The following is a 16,269-nucleotide window of genomic DNA, read 5'->3' on the forward strand; positions in this document are numbered from 1 at the left end:
GAAATTTTGTTTTTACATGAACTTAATAGATTTTAATGATATTATATGTACTTACAATGACAACTAAAAAGTATTTTCACAGAAATTCAGATAGACATAAAGTTACCACAATGCAAATGTGTCTATGTGTTTCCTTAATCATTGGTGTGTCTGACCATATTTCATCTCTATTGGTTTTGTATAGTAGTTGTCTTTAGCTGAAAAGTAGAAGGGCTAATCTATCACAGTTTGAATTATGCCAAGTTATAGTGATGCTTTTAATTTTTAATACATATTTACTATGTGAGTCTTCGTCAAGTATTTTGGGGTCCTTGGGATAAAATTATGAATATGAAATTATCCATGCCCTCAAGATAAATGTTTATGTTTATTATTAAAAGTTTTTAAAATATTCTAAATTCAGTTGTACATTTTGGAATTTATAATTTTTAGTAGAATAAACAAGGGAGTAACTAAAGAAAAAGTCAATACAGGACAGTTTTTTTTTAATCTAACTATTTTAGTGCATAGATAAATTTTAAGCTAACTTTAGGTAAGTCTGGTCTTAAGATCATGATAGTAAAAGCTGATACTTAAGATGTAGTATATTTCCCAAAAATTGGTTTTAAATTGATGACTCTTTGCCAACTGTTAAGTTTTCTACTTTGAAACATAGCATAACAACAGTCCTCCAAAACCTGTTAATCAATTGGGCAAAGCAGCCTTTAGTTTTGCCTATTTATAGAGCAAATAACTATGCCTTGTTTTATAAATCCCACTATTTTTTGTATTATGTGTTATTGTATTTCACTGATTCTTCCCCTTTATGGTATCATCATAGAAGAAATTGTGTTTAGACTTGCAGCTAAATCCCAAAACAATTTTGTACATATATATACTTGTTGCTGAAGGCAAAATTATTTCTATAATACATGTGTCCTTTTAGGGGGCCCCTTTCAGTACATTGTGCACATGAATTGTGTGTAAAGCACAAGGATGCAGTATGTGTTGTTTGCAGTGTGATCCTGTCTTAATTTTCCTTTTCTATTTTGCACTCTGTCTCCTTTGCTTCTCAGAAATCAATACTGTGATGGAATGGTTTAAAATATTCACAAAGTTGTCAGTATTTGAATCAGATGTAATAATGGTGTTAGCTATATCAGAATTTTTTTTCAAAATGAAAAGAACGTTACTATTTGAAGATTGCAAAAATACACATTTCTTGAAAAAAAACAAAAGTGTAAATGTTTTTAAAATTTAGATCAATCAACTAGGAAAAACCACTTTTAGAATTTTGAAAGACATCCTTTAGGATATCTCCATTTTACTTTTTCTGATGTCTTTATTTCAGTGAAACAAAGAAACTTTCAGCTTTCCCATATTTAGACTTCCTGATGTTTGAGAGTCTTTTTTTTTTTATCATTTCCTTTCTTTTTAGGGGGAATTCGTTAACCATTCTTTTAGGGTAAGTAAGTCGAAGACAAATTGTCTTAATTTTCCTTCACCTTAGAATGTCTATTTTTCATTTTCATTTCTCAAGGATGTTTTCACTGGGTATAGGATTCTGGTATGACAGCTCTTTTCTTTTAGCACCTGAAAAATGTTCTGTCACTTTTTTTCTGGTCTCTGTGGGTTCTGATGAGAAACCTGCTGTCATTAAAATTGTTTTTCCCCACAGGGGAAATTTCTCTCACTGATTTTTTTTTCTAATTTTCAGAAGTTTGATTACGATACATCTTGATGAGGATTTCTTTAGATATCCTCTTTGGAGTTTGCTTAGAATTCTGACTCTCTAGATTACTTTGACAAATGTGGGAACCGCCAGCTATTTCTTTGAAAACTTTCAGCCCTGCCATCTGTGTCCTCTTCTGGGATGCCAGTGACCTGAATGTTAGACATTTTAAATAGTCTTGCAGATCTCTGATGCTTTGTTAACTTTTTTTTTTCCAGTGTATATTCTTGCTGTTATTTAATTTCTATTGTTTTTGTCTTACAGGTCACTTATTCTTTCCTTTGCCCCTTCAGTCACTTATTCTTTCCTTTGCCCCTTCATTCTGCTGTTTTCCACTGAACTTTTTATTTAGATATTATGTTATTCAGTTCTAGCACTTGCATTTGGTTCTTCTTTATACTACCTTTAATCTTTGCTGAGACTATTTTAAATCTGTTTCAAGCATGTTTGTAATTGCTTATTGAAACATTTTTATTATGGCTGCTTTATACTCTGTCAGTCAGAGCACTTTAACTCCTCATTTTAGTGTTGGCATTTATTGTCTTTTTGTTTCAGTTTAAAATCTTCCTAATTCTTGATATAAGAAGTGAATTTTTATTGTAAGCTGGGTATTTTGCATTTTACAGATGAGACTGTGTCTTAAATATGACATCTGTTGAAATAAAACAGTGCTCTGGCAGGAGAAGGAGGTGCACCACTTAATTACTACCAGGGGCTATGCAAATTCAGGTTCTGCTTGTGGCTTCCACAGCCACTGTGGGAATGAGGAGCTAGTTACTGCTGCGAGTGGTCAAAGTCCTGTCTCTGCACTAGGCCTTCTCTGACAACACCACAGGGGAGGAGGAGAGTTGCCACATTTGTTGGGCAGAGGTGGATGTTCAAGACCTCTACATAGGCTCACTAACATCTCTGGGAGAAGGGAGGTTTATGACAGTCCAGCAAGGAAGGAAGTCCTCACTCTCTACTTGGACCTCTTTGACCCCACCTTGGCAAGGGGCTCGGAACGCCTTGTTACAGTCTAGCAAGTGTGGAATTTGGGGCTTCCCCTTCAGCCTTTGCTGGCATGGGTGGCAGTGGGGCCACAAGTATTTGGCATAAAATGGTTATTTTCTAAAAGTTTTTCTTTTCCAGTGTTTTAGCTAGGGAGAGGAATCTTTTTAGTGTTGCTGGGTCCCTGGCATCTTTAGCAACAAGCATGACATATGTGAAGCAAAATGCGTGGATAACTATGAATAAGGAAGAATTTGAAATGCATATTGAATATTTTTGGTTGTTAAATTTAAAGAAGTAGTTTTATAGATCATAAGGCAATACTTTTTTCTAATTTTTATATTTTACATTAAATGAACCTAAGGCTATTAAAGAGGTAAGACCCACATTGTCTTCTTGGTTAACAGCTTATCTTTGAAACTTCACCGTTATATTTTGAGAAAATGTATTATTCATAATTTATCCTTTTTGTGTAATTTAAGGCAAAAATATCTAATGCTATATATGTTTAAAAATAGACTTTCAAAACATTTCATAAGTAGATACAGTTACAAATGTCCTTTACTCACAACGTGTACTTTTATAACTCAAAATATTAACGAAATTATGTTAAATATCTGTTTGGACTTTTAAGAGTTACCACTCTCCTGTAAGTGTAATGTCACATCCATTTAGTATCAGCTGAATGCTGTATTTCCCACATTTTACTAAAGGGGGGTGGGAGATAGGGAGAGAATGAAAGAGGAAATGTGAGCAGGGAACAGAAATGGAGGAGAGGAAGAAGGAAGGATTATTATCCAAATCAAACAGCTCTGAAATGTCAACTATCAGAGTCCTCTCTTGGTATCAATATTCTGTTCTGCAACATTTTTCACAGCCAAGGTCCTGGAGGAGTACAGCCTTTAAAATGTGCTGTAGAATATTTCTTAGCAGAAACTTTTGAATTATGCCACCAGATGAAAAATTTTCTCCAGTAGGGCTATTTGTTGAAATACAGAATCAATATTTTACCTATGTGGTTGAAATATAAAATTTACACTTTTGTAGGTCAGTGGAGTAGAATATTATTAATATCACAAGTTGATTTATGTTAAACAAAGTATTCTTAAAATACTAAATTTCAGCTCTTTGGAGTGGCTTTATGACTTGCTTAATGATTATAGCTGTGATTTAATTAAATCTGTTTCAGAACTTACTTTTTGGACATTAAGATTATAATCTTAATCTACTTTTTTTTTCTGGATGCAGTTTTTGAAGCTTCAGTTTCTTATGATAAACTAAGGTTTTAGTCATTTGACCATTTCTTATTTTTTAATACCATAGAGAGTTGACTTAGAAAATTCATAGCCATTAAAGTACCAACCCCTTAAATTCTCATTTTACCTGCAGTTCAGAACAAAACTCTAAGCAATAATACAGGGAACAACTGTAATTGTTGGTTGTTGTTTCTATCCAATAAAGATTCTTTATCCTGATTACCTGGTAATTGGTTAGTCTATCCTCAATTCTCAAGGTATTGATTCAAATTAATTCATATTGAATAGTATTTTTTCCCTTAGCCCAGTAGATTTCTTTTTAATAATTAAACAAAATATTTAGGGCCCACTATTATCTTGTCAGCTTTGGTTTCCTTCGAGAGGGTTTCTTAGAAAGGCCCCAATTTTCTTTATCCTAACTATAAAACAGAAACCCTATAAAATCTATTTTCTTTCCAGCTGCATAAGTATTTGTTTTTGAAGAGTGATGTCAGCTAGGTCGTCCCAGCACTCGTACCCCACACCCATGATTAAACAACTATCTGCCAGTGAAAATACCTCTGTGCTACCACAAAGGACAATTATAAGCAGCGGCAACCCAGTAATACAGAAAAACAAGAACGACTGTATAAAAGTACAAAAACATTTTACCTACATTGCCTCCTCTTCCAGGCCAGTACTGTACAAGCCAAGAGGAATCCCCTCAGCCACTGCTTAGCCACAAGGGGAAAAGGTGGGCAGAACTTCAGGAATCTTTGCCACTGAGAAGCCCACAGTGGCACATCTCCCTTTTAACCCCATCCCCCATGGCAGAACTGGAAGAGAGCTTCAGCAACTAACTTAATCAGACAAACAAACCAACAAATTTGAAGATAAGTGACTTACAGTTACTCAGAGAAGAAAAACAGAGTGGAGGCAGCTTACAAGGTACAGAGAACACTTTTAAGCAAGCCGTATAAGAAGTATGGGTGTTCCAGGAAGAGGAGAGAAAGATACAGAAAGCTTATTTAAATAAATAACTGAAAACTACCCACATTGTGGGAGGGAAACAACATCCAGGAGCCTTTAGATACCAAAAAGTTGCCATAAAAGGTTAAACATATAGAGTTCTGTACCAAAGTATTAACATATCAATTATAAGTCAAAAATAAAGAATTTTGAAAGGAGCAAGAGAAAAGCAATTCATCACATACAAGGGAAACTAACATAAGTTTAGCAAGGGTTTTCTCAACACTACATTTTTAGGCCGAGAGAGAGTGAGATAATACAGTTAAAGAAAGAAATCTGCCAACCAAGAGTATCATATAACCTATAAAACTATGTAAGTGAAGTGATACAGTGCCTTCCTAGGAAACAAAAACTGAGGGAATTTGTCACTTCTAGACCTGCCTTAAATGAAATGCTTAAGGGATCGTCAAAAAGAAAAAAATGTTAAACAGCAACTTAAATATGTAAAATAGAGTAAAATAAGACTATAATGGTGGTGTGCAAATTCCCTATAACCCTAATATAAAAGTTAAAAGTAGTAATAATAATTGTAACTACAAAAATTTGATTAACAGATTCACAATACTAAAATAAATAAATAAGCTCTGACTTTTAGAAAAATTTGTGGGGAGGGCTAAATTGTATAGATTGTCTATGTAATTGAACTTAAATTCTTATCAAATTGAAGGTGATGGATATAAAAAAGATTTATATAAGCCTCATAGTCAGTATAAAGAAAAAAACTTCTTGTAGATTCACAAAAGATAGAAAGGAATGGAACCAAATCCCTACAAAAAACAGACAACAAAAAGCAAAGAATAAAAAAACTGCAAAACAGAAAAGAACTTACAATTGAAGTTTGTTCATTCTTACCAATAATTACCTTAAATATAAATAAACTCCCTAATCAAAAAGGATAGTAACTGAATGAATTAAAAAGAAAAACCAAGATCCAGTGATACTGTCTTCAGGAGACTAACCTTACATATAAAGACACACAGGCTGAAAGCAAAGGTAGTTAAAAATTTATTCTGTGTAAATGGTAACCAAAAGAGTAGGGATAGTTACACCTGTATCAGAAAGAATAAGCTTTAAGTAAAAAAAAAATCCAGGCACTCAAGAAGAATACTCTTCTAGAAGAATGACATTTTAGAAGAATGGCACTAAAGAAGGTCATTATATAATGATGAAAATTTCAATTTAATAGAGAAGTAATTGTAAATATAAACATACCCAACATCAGAGCACCCAGAAATATATTAAAATATTGTCAGATCTGAAGAGAAATGAACAGCAATACAGTTATAGTAGGAGACTTCAAAATCATACTTCCAATAATGGATAGACTATTCAGGCAGAAAAATCAGTAAGGAAACTGCTTACTTTAGCAACACTACAGAAAAAAATGGACCTGACAGACATACACAGAACATTTCACCCAACATGTGAAAAATACACTTTCTCCTCAAGCACACAAAATATTCTACAAGATATTTTGTAATCTAGCATGTGAACTAAGTCTTAAAAAAATAAGAATATAAAATAATAACAAGTATCTTCTCAGACTACAGTGGAATGAAACTAGAAATCAGTAACAGAAAAGAAACAGGAAAATTCACAAAAAAGGTGGAAACTGAATAACACATTCATGTACAACCATTGGGTAAAAGAGGAATAAAAGATGAATTTAAGAGATACTTTGAGATAAACTGTATTTTCATATTTATTGTACCTTATGAGGTGCAGCAAAAGCATCACTAAGGGGAAAGTTTATCTGCTCAAAACTTGTATTATAAAAGAAGAAAGATCTCAGTTAAACAATCTAACCTTTACAACTTAAGAAACTACAAAAGGAACAAATGAAATCCACAGTTAGCAGAAGGGAAGAAATAATAAAGATTATAGCCAAAATAAACAAGACTAGAAAATTGTTAAAATGTCCATATTATTCAGAGTGATCCATAGATGCAGTACAATCCATATCAAAATCACAAGCACATTCCTTAGGTAAATAGAAAAAAAAATTCTGAAATTCACATGGAACCATAAAATACTCCAAATAGCCAAAACAATACTGAACAACAAAGCTGGTAGAACCACACTTCCTGGTTTTGAATGATATTATAAAGCCATAGTAATCAAAACAGTATGGTACTGGCATAAAAACAGGCATATAGCCAAATGGAGCAGAATAGAGAAACCAGATAAATCCATGCTTTAATGGTCAACTGGTTTTGAACAAGGATACCAAGAACACACAATGGAAAGGATAGTCTCTTTAACAGTGGTGCTGAGAAAATTGGTTATCCACATACAGAAAAATGAAATGGGGCCCTTATTTTACACCATATACAAAAATCAACCCAAAATGAATTAAAGACTTAAACATAAGACATGAAACTATAAAATTACTATAAGAAAACAAAGTTCTTTGACATTGGTCTGGACAATTGTTTTTGGATATACAAAGCAAAAGCAATAAAAGCAAAAATAGACAAGTTGGATTGCATTGAACTAAAAAGCTTCTGCACAGCAAAGGAAACTATCAACAATATAAAAAGGCAACCTACCAAATGGGAGAAAAATCTGCAATTTATATATCTGATAAGGAGTTAACATCCAAAATATATGAGGAACTCACAATTCTATAGCAAGGAAAACATCCTGGTAAAAAATGATCAAGAGACTCTCAATAGACATTTCTACAAAGAGAACCTTCAAGTGGCTAAAAGTTAAATGAAAAGGTGTTCAGCACCATCATGCATAGGAAAATGCAAATCAAAACCACAATGAACTATCACTTCACACCTGTTAAAATGTCTGTCACAAAAAAAAAGACAAAAGATGTGTGGCAAGGATGTGGAAAAAGGGAATCGTACACTGTTCGTCAAAGAGTAAATTGGTACATCCATTATATTAAAACAGTAGGAAGTTTCCTCAAAAAGTTAAAAATATAACTACCTATGATCAAAAATCTCACTTCTAGATATATATCTAAAGGAAATGAAATCATTATGTCTAAGGAATATCTGCATTCCCATGTTCATTGCAGCATTACTTACAATAGCCAGGATATAGAAACAACCCTGAAATCCATTGATGAATGTATAAAATGAACGCAGGACACATACACATACTCAGAAACATTATTCAGTCTTTAAAAAAGGAGGAAATCCTATAACTGCAATAACATGAATGAACCTGGAGGACAGAATGCTAAATGAAGTAAGTTAGACACAGATACATACTGCATGGCATAGGTGGAATATGAAGTAGCCGAGGTTCATGGAAGCAGAGAGTAGAATGGTGGTTGCTGGGGTAGGGTGGAAGGGGGAAATGAATATTTGCCAAATACTGAAAAGGTTTTATTGTGCCAGATGAGTAAATTCTGGAGATCTAACGTACAGCAATGTTACTGTGGTTAACAATACTGTATTACCTACTTGAAATTTGTTTGAAGGATAGATTTTTCTGTTTTCACCAAAAAAACAAGACAAACAATGAAGTGATGGATAAATCAATTAGCTTGATTGTGGTGATTATTTCACAATGTGTACATGTGTCAAACCATCAAGTTGTACACCTTAAAGATAAAAATTATGTTATCTGTCAATCATACCTCAGTAAAGCTGAAAAATACATTCGTCTTTGTTTTAACATAGACTTTATGGCTGTTGAGTTACTGATCATTTCATGTTTAAAGTAGGTAAGAAAAAATAAAAGAGAATTATTGAAAGAACCAATACAAGGTTATCTTTCATATGAAAAATAGGATATTAAACTTACTAGATTTATTTAATAAAATATAGTGATTTACTATATAAGAGAAGAAAATAATTTGTTACAGTTTGAACAGTAAAATTTCATAATTTAACGTTAATATTTATTGGGTACTTAGTGCCAGGTACTCTATTGAGGGTGTTAAATGCATTATATTATTTTATTTTAATACTAGAAATTGGAGTTTAACTTTTCTCTTACTCCAGTGAGGAATATGAAACCTAGATTTGCTCAATAACTTTCTCAATATCTTACAGTTAGTGAACCAGGAATTAATTGCTGAGATTCTGACTTCAGTACCAGTACTCTTAACTGCTACCCTATCAATCTGATGGTGCTTAACCAGTCAAAGGATATTCTATAATGTAGTATCTTAGAAGTAATAAACTAAATAACTTCAATGATTATTTTGATATATTTACAGTTTATAATAACCAATGGCAACTAAAACAGATAATAAAACAATGATTTCTCTTCAAATTCCTTCTATACTGCGAAGAGGTGACCACAGACCCTTTCCCAGGACTGCTGTAACAGTCATGTGATTTAGCACATAAATACAGGTACGAGCTCTATCAAAACAGTGTGATGATCACTCCCTCCCCAACTTCTCTCCCTAAAAGAAATCTGTGTCAGTCCAGGGGGAGTCCATTTTTCCAGTTCATCAGAACACAAAACCAGTAAATCACCTTATATTCTCCTGTTTTTTTCATGGCCCACATTGTCACTTCAAGTCATTTCTATATTCACAATGTACCTACAGTATGATCACCTTTCACCACTTCCACTATCACCTCATGATCCAAGCCATCGCCACACCTGGATTATGCAAACAGTTCTCCCTGCTTTTATAAGTACTGTTAAAACAGCTCTCTATGTGGTCCTGGTGAGTCGTGTCTTGCCACTCTGTTCAAAATACATCTGTCATCTACCAAGGTTTCCAGGTGATTGTGAAAATAAGCACCCCAGCCAATTTTCTATGAACAGCTGGCAACTCCAGTTTAAGGTTTGGTCCAGCACCAAACATTCTGAATATTCCTCCACAGACAAGACTGCTCTCCTTACCTGTTCCATAAGAAAAGAGAATAACAGAAAATAGTGGTCCCATGGGGGGAGAACATTTTTATACTGTAAGTGCTCAGAGGAACTCTGGTGCTAGAATCTCTTGGGCGGATAATGGGAAGACAGGGGACTCTTATTGCTTGTTTTCCCTTCTTGACATTTGGCCTGTGTGAATTTCTGCTGTCCCTTAAAAAATGTCTGTTCTTTAGTCTATGTGCAGTGTGTCCTTGGAATTAGTCCAGAGACTTGGAACATGACAGGTGAATTCACATGGTATAACATCACCCTCATTGTCAATGATTAGTTCATATATGTTGATCAATAAGTATTATAGTTAATATTTACTGATGCTTCACAAAATTTTATATAGTATTTTATTTAATTCTTAGCCACCATATGACCTAGGAACTACTATTTTCATCCTGTTTTATAGTCAATAAAACATACATATTATGTATTTCATACATAATGATTTTCATGTGTGTATATATTTATTTTTTAGATATGTAAATCATGTGATGCCAGCCAAAAAAAGAGCTTAGCACTTTTTTTGAACCAAATAGTCTGGCTTTGGGGGGCTTTGTATGTAAAATCAACACCATGAAACTTTCCATATTACTGTTATTTAGAAAGGTGGTGAGGGGGAGGAGGTGTAAAGTAGTCACAAGACAGGGTGTAGCCTTTTTGTAGGTAATGGAGTGGTCACTTGCATAATTAATTAGGAAATTAATTAGGAAAATAAATAATGAAAATTTTATTTTAGAACTCAGGAAACTGACTCAGAATGGATTTGAAAGTGACAAAAGTGACTGGGAAAACCAGTTAGAAAGCTGTTGCAATATTATGTATGAAAGAAGTGATGATTAAAGAAATGTCTAGGAAGTAAAATAGATTGTACGTTTCATTACGTAAGCAGAAGCTGAGTTAATGGGAGGAGTCACGGATGACCCTGTATATGTGCCTAGGTGGAAGTTTGGAAGAGCACCTGAGATGGAGACCACAGGAATAGCATTATGTTATAGAAATGATTGTTAGTTCAGATACAGACAAGTAGGGGCTGAGATGCCCTTATGACAAAAATCAAGTAGCATATAGTATAACTAGTAGTAGGGTGGGTTGCATACAGTATCTTCTAAAATTAAAAAGGGTTGAGTTTATCAGACCTAGTAAGATTGGCCAGAATTAAACACAACAGAAGCTGTCTTTCAGGCTGGAAACCTATCCAAAAAAGCATGAGAATATATACACAGGCATTTATCATATTCATTAAAATCTGTTAACGATAACTCCTTTCAACCATCTTACCTTTAGGAACAGTCACACAAATAGGACCACCATACACAAATGTAGTCGCTAACCTAGCTTCCCTGGGAACATTACTTGCACCATGGCTGACAAAATTGTACTTTTAATTGTTCTGGTATGTGCTCTGCAACTAGACAACAGCTACCTCCACCTGCCACATGTAACTTCTAATTTATATATTATTTCTTTAGATGCGTATATAATTTTAAAGTTTTTGGTCATTTTGGTCACTTTTTCTAGTTGAAAGCTATTTTTCACCTCCTAAAATACTTAAGGATTTTTAACTCAGATGTGTTGTTTATTTCACAGGGTTATTCTCAGAAAGAAATTTCATTCCTACTATTTCCTAGTTCTTGAATACATGTGTGTTAGAATGGGAGAAGACATTTAAACATAACCTTCAACAATTGAAAGCAGTTACCAAATTATGCTTCAGAGACAACTAGGTATAATAATTTAGCAAGCAGAGTGAAGCTCTGGGACAGAAATGCGATTTTTTTTTTTTTAGTAAGAAATGTACTCTAGAAGGTGATTTCATCAAGCTGGAGGGCTAGGATGCCTCAATGCTCAACATCCCCACAAAAAAAAAAAAAACAACAAAAGCAATCAACAACTACAAACTGAACATTCAAATAGCCCAGGGAAAGCTTCAGAATACAAAGAAAACTCAGCAAAATCCCTGCAAAGATCAATGGTCAAAAATGGCCTCATGGAAAAGTACAGGAAGCGTATTAGCTGCATTACCCCCACCCCCAACGTCAAGAGCAGCTCAGCATCAGCTGTGATCCTTTCATGTGAACTGTACCTCATGGGAAAAGGTCAATAGTATAGTCAAGAGTTTATTCTCAAAGGAATAATGGAAGCCTAAAAATATATCTCCAAAGTGCTGAATGAAATTATCTGCCAGTCTAGATTATGTACCCAGTAAAAATGTTTAAAATTGAAGGGAAAGTACAGACATTTTGTATAGCAAATAAACACTTAGGTCATCAGCTAACCTACATTAAAGGAAATTCCAAAAGCAGTTCTTAAGGCAGATGGAAAATAGTGTCAAATGGGATCATGGAGATGTATGAAGGAATGAAGAACAATGCAAGGGATTCATATTTGGTTAAATATGAACTGTATAAAAATAAAGAAGAAATGCACTCTATACAATGATTCTGTGATGTCCACAGCAGCCTCTCCATTGTCCCCCCAATCCATTCACAAAACTCTAAAATATGTTGGTTTATGTCATTTATGTTAAATTATTGCAATTGCCCCTAATATCCACAAGTCTTAATTGGACAGGAAGAACAAATCTGCCTCTTGCCTGCCTCTCTGGTGCTTTATTACTCCCTCTTTCCAAATTATGAATTCTGTTTCAAAGCACCTACCGTTCTTCAAATGAGTGAGGATATTTTAAGCCCTTTTTCATTTTCAAGGACTCCAACTTTGCCTCGTTCTTTAAAGCTCACTTTCATATTTATTCTAGTAAAGCTGCCTTGGCCCAACCCCTGTCTATCAGTGATTTGTTAGTAATTAGAGTTAAGTTTGCGCCAGGCGAACATTCTAGGCATTTACAAGACAGCCCTCTAGAGTTAGCTCTATCCATTGAAACTACATAATGAAGTGCTATCATGTCTCCCTCCCTGTTACACTGTGAGAACTCTTGACTGCAAGGAATGTGCCTTTTATTTCTATCCACGCAGTACCTACGGAGTGCCTAGGTTGTAGAAGGCACTCAGTAAATATTTGATGCACAAAGGACCAATGATGGGAATCTTGTATAGCATTTTCTAAACTCTTGAAAGAAAAAATACTAAATAAACATTCTGTAAAAATAATTCTGCATTGTAAATTTGGGAAACGTCAGGTTAAATACATTTAGCCAGTATATTTATAACAAGAACTCTGAAAGTTATATATATGCTAATTCACACTGTAGCTCTCGAAGAGATGGCTATTATATGTAGTGTCTGCCAAATTTGCCTCAGAACCTCCTTTTCACTTAACATCTGGAAAGTTTCAAGTTATTTTTCAGAATTCCATTTTGGAAAAACTGGGCTAGTCTATCCTACTCACTTAGCCAGAACATATTTTATTATTCCACTTAAAAAAATAAAGAGTGAATTAGTTTCTGTACATCTGTATCTTCTTACCATAATTCTTCATAAATAAAAATTTTACATTAAATTAGCATTTCTACTTCTGTAACACCTTTACAATGCAACTTCTTGAAATTTTCAAAACTTTCTATTTTGATATGGTCATAGAAAGCATACGGGAATGCTAGCTGGTTCACTGAAATAAGGAGATTAGTCAGGAGCAAAGGCTAATTTTTTTAGTATTGTCATGAGTATATGGTAAAAGCTATAACATCATATATAAAAATCATTATAATCTATTAATGATTGTTGTTAATGTAAATATCCCTTAAAATAGTACTTTCCTGAACAATTCTTTTTCATTTTGCTCAATAGCTTTGTTCAAATACATTAATACGTACAAAAATGGAGTCTGTTTTCTTTGTGAAGTGCTGGCTTGGAGTTTTTTTATGTTTTATTCAATAGATGATTTCTGAGTTGATTACTCAAGTGCTGAGTTACTTGTCAATAGATTCCATGCCTATAAGTAACTTCCATAATTATATAAAATATTTTAATGCCAAATATTCTAGCACTATTTTTCAATTACATAAATTACATATCCAAATATACCTACTTTAAGATTGATCTCCTACACTATGCCAACTGATGTGACTGGCATAAATCCTAACCTCTCAAGACTAACAGTTTAATAAGGTTTAAGGTAAATATAAATCTGTCTATACTCATGTGTCATTAAAATGCACAAGTTAAATGCTGTGTGTGCTTACAAGACAGAAATGTCATATTTTGGACAGGTAAGGGTTAAGTCAATCTTGATCAGAAAAGTGTCACAAAAGAACATAATTAAAGATTTTTTCCCTTAAAGAATAGATAGGATTTCAGAAGGCAAAGAGTTAGGAGAAGTCATTCCAAACCGAAGAGCTAACAGGTGCAACGGAATGAAGGAGGAAAAAGCATGAAACTTGTCTGGGAGCAGCTGGTTGTGCTGAACAACTACAGTATTACGTAAATGCACAGCAGAAGTGGGTAACAGACTGGAAGGTTCTGCTGAGGCCATTTTGTGGAATTATTTGAAAATGAGACACATGGACTTGTGTTTAATGTAATTGATACTTGGCTGTCATTTAAGGTGGTTGAGTAGGATAAGGTTAAATGAGTGTTGTACTTGAGGAACACTGATCAGCCATAGGATGAGTCAGAGTGTGGATGAGCCGGAGACAGGGAGACCAATTAAAAAAAAGGCAACAGGCAGCAGACTTGTGAGAGTTTAGAGGAGCTCATTAAGACTGGAATGAGAGCAATGAGGATGGAAAGGACAAGCCAAATTTGATACTTCGAGAATACTGACAGAGACAAAATAGGTGATGTTCAAAGTTATTCCATGTTTAGGTCAATATAGAAATTTAGATAAAATATAGAAAATGAAGTGAAAATTAGAATTTCCTAATGAGAATTCATTCATGGTTTTGCAACAGGTTGTTCCCCCAATTTTATTGAGGTATAACTGACAAATACATTGTATTAGACTAACGTGCACAACAGATATTTCTGAAGGTAAGTGATTTTATATTTTGTGTTGTTTAAAAATTTGCTGCATGTTTTCTTGATTAAGTTTAATTCTCTTATGTTGCCCTTCCCTGTAATATTCCATTGTTACTACATTTAAGTGCACATCATGTCCATGATTTAAAAAATTTCCTACATATATATGAATAGAGAAAAATACGTAGTATTTTAGGCATTTTCATCATTTTAATTAAATCTTATGTTGTTCCATAATTTGCTTCCCAGAACTATATGTTATGAGCTCTATCTGTATCGACATATATAAACCTGGTTAATCCATTGTTATATCTTGTATAGTCTAAATATCCCACAATTTATTTTTTATTTCCTTACAAATGAATGTTTAGATTATTTAAATAATGTAAAAAAGAATAAATAATGTAAAAGGAAAGAGCAAACTTTTTGTTTTGGAATGCCTTTAGATTTACAGTGAAGTTGAAAAGATGGTTCATAGAGTCCCTGAATAGCCCTCATCCCTGCATAAGCATCACCCGGTTTAGACTTCACCTAATGTTCTTAACATTACAGTGATATGTTTATTAAAGCTTAGAAAACAATATTCCTATTGTAAATTAATTTTTGAGAGCAAAACTATATTAATATGTATATAACCCAACAATTCTATCTCTGATAGGCAGTCTATAGAAATCAAACAGATAGGTAGCTAGATGGACAGATGGATAGACAGAGAGATAGATATATGTACACTTAGCATTTTTCAAGTATGAATAATTTAAATTACAATGCACTAATATATCATTTACAGAACCATTCCAACTGACATTGGGAATAATGGGGAGTTTTGTTTTGTCTTTCTTCTTCAGAGAATGTTCTTGTAAAATTACATGTTAAAAGCCTATAAACCAGACTGGTTATTGTCACGAAGATACTGAAAATAATTTCTTTGTCTTTGATATGTGCATGTCCTAGTCTAAGCATATTTAGATGTTTTTTAATTGCATGACAATTGCCAGTTAAAATGAATAACGTTAATTGCTATTAAAGACAACAATGGCTTGTGAGGACTTTGTCACAAGAAATGCTAGAAGAAACCCTAATATTTAAGAAAGTTAGAAGAAACCTTGGAAGCTACTCAGTTCCATACTCTTATTGTACAGAAGGGAAAACAAAGTGCTTGCAAAAGGAAATGAGTTTTCTCGGACCAAGCGGCCAACATCGTGGGGCGCTAAACCCAGGTCCTCTGATTCTCAGTCCAAAGCTTTTATTTCCACTGGAGGATACTGACTTTGGGTGGGAAAGAGAGCTGAGCTGAGGGTGGAAATATAAGATAAAGTTGCAGTTAATTGTATTTCATTTGCAAACAAAGATATTGATCGACCTATCCCCATCAAAAGGGACAGTTATTACCACTCTTAAAATTTACGGAAAAAGAAATGGAAGTTTGTCCATGAACTTAAAAAAAAAGCCTCGTTAAATTATAGAAATAGATCATCTGTGAAACTCCTACTCAAAATGAATAAAAATGCATATTTTAAAATTCCTTGAAACTTGTGATAGA

The 16,269-nt window shown here is 33.7% G+C and overlaps 1 long non-coding RNA gene across 1 annotated transcript in view; it reads left to right on the top strand.

Annotated features, from left to right (window-relative positions):
- The window catches only part of LOC140689279 (uncharacterized), a 44,511-nt gene that overhangs the window by 18,121 nt on the left and 10,121 nt on the right, over positions 1-16,269 (top strand). Inside the window, exon 4 of the long non-coding RNA XR_012064171.1 lies at positions 14,660-14,738. This is a non-coding gene — a long non-coding RNA (uncharacterized lncRNA). The remainder of the gene's footprint in view (positions 1-14,659; positions 14,739-16,269) is intronic.

Source organism: Vicugna pacos, chromosome 25 (genome assembly GCF_048564905.1).
Source record: "Vicugna pacos chromosome 25, VicPac4, whole genome shotgun sequence".
Taxonomy (NCBI): Eukaryota; Metazoa; Chordata; class Mammalia; order Artiodactyla; family Camelidae; genus Vicugna; species Vicugna pacos.